Here is a 1,221-nt window from a genome sequence, read left to right as displayed (position 1 = left end):
TATAAGACACTGATGAAAGAAATTAAATATGATACAAATAGATGGAGAGGTATACCATGTTTCTGGATTGGAAGAATCAACATTGTGAAAATGACTCTACTACCCAAAGCAATCTACAGATTCAATGCAATCCCTATCAAACAACCACTGGCATTTTTCACAAAACTAGAACAGAAAATTTCACAGTATGTATGGAAACACAAAAGACCCCGAATAGCCAAAGCAACCTTGAGATAGCAAAAGAGAGCTGGAGGAATCAGGCTCCCTGACTTCAGACTATACTACAAAGCTACAGTAATCAAGACAGTATGGTACTGGCACAAAAACAGAAATAGAGATCAATGGAACAGGATAGAAAGCTCAGAGATAAACCCACGCACATATGGTCACCTTATATTTGATAAACGAGGCAAATATAAAGAGTGGAGAAAAGACAGCCTCTTCAATAAGTGGTGCTGGGAAAACTGGACAGCTACAGGTAAAAGAATGAAATTAGAACACTCCCTAACACCATACACAAAAATAAACTCAAAATGGATTAAAGACTTAAATGTAAGGCCAGACACCATCAAACTCTTAGAGGAAAACATAGGCAGAACACTCTATGACATAAATCACAGCAGGATCCTTTTTGACCCACCTCCTAGAGAAATGGAAGTAAAAACAAAAATAGGGCTTCCCTGGTGGAGCAGCGGTTGAGAGTCCGCCTGCCGATGCAGGGGACACGGGTTCGTGACCCGGTCCGGGAATATCCCACATGCCGCGGAGCAGCTGGGCCCGTGAGCCATGGCCACTGAGCCCGCGCGTCCGGAGCCTGTGTTCCGCAACGGGAGAGGCCACAGTAGTGAGAGGCCCGCGTACCGCAAAAATATTAAATAAATAAATAAATAAATAAACAAATGGGATCTAATGTAACTTAAAAGCTTTTGCACAGCAAACAGCCATTATGGAGAACAGTATGGAGGTTCCTTAAAAAACTAAAAATAGGGCTTTCCAGGTGGCGCAGAGGTTGCGCGTCCGCCTGCCAATGCAGGGGAACCGGGTTCGCGCCCCGGTCTGGGAGGATCCCACGTGCCGCGGAGCGGCTGGGCCCGTGGGCCATGGCCGCTGAGCCTGCGCGTCCAGAGCCTGTGCTCCGCAACGGGAGAGGCCACAGCAGGGGTAGGCCCGCATACCACAAAAAAAAAAAAAAAAAAAAAAAAAAAAAAAAACTAAAAATAG

At 45.4% G+C, this 1,221-nt stretch overlaps 1 protein-coding gene across 3 annotated transcripts in view; it reads right to left on the bottom strand.

Annotated features, from left to right (window-relative positions):
• The window catches only part of NBEAL1 (neurobeachin like 1), a 181,364-nt gene that overhangs the window by 73,889 nt on the left and 106,254 nt on the right, over positions 1–1,221 (bottom strand). The gene's annotated exons all lie outside the window — the stretch shown is intronic.

Source organism: Physeter macrocephalus, chromosome 2 (assembly GCF_002837175.3).
Source record: "Physeter macrocephalus isolate SW-GA chromosome 2, ASM283717v5, whole genome shotgun sequence".
Taxonomy (NCBI): Eukaryota; Metazoa; Chordata; class Mammalia; order Artiodactyla; family Physeteridae; genus Physeter; species Physeter macrocephalus.
Note: the sequence above shows the minus strand (reverse complement) of the source record. Positions and strands in the feature narration are given on the sequence as shown.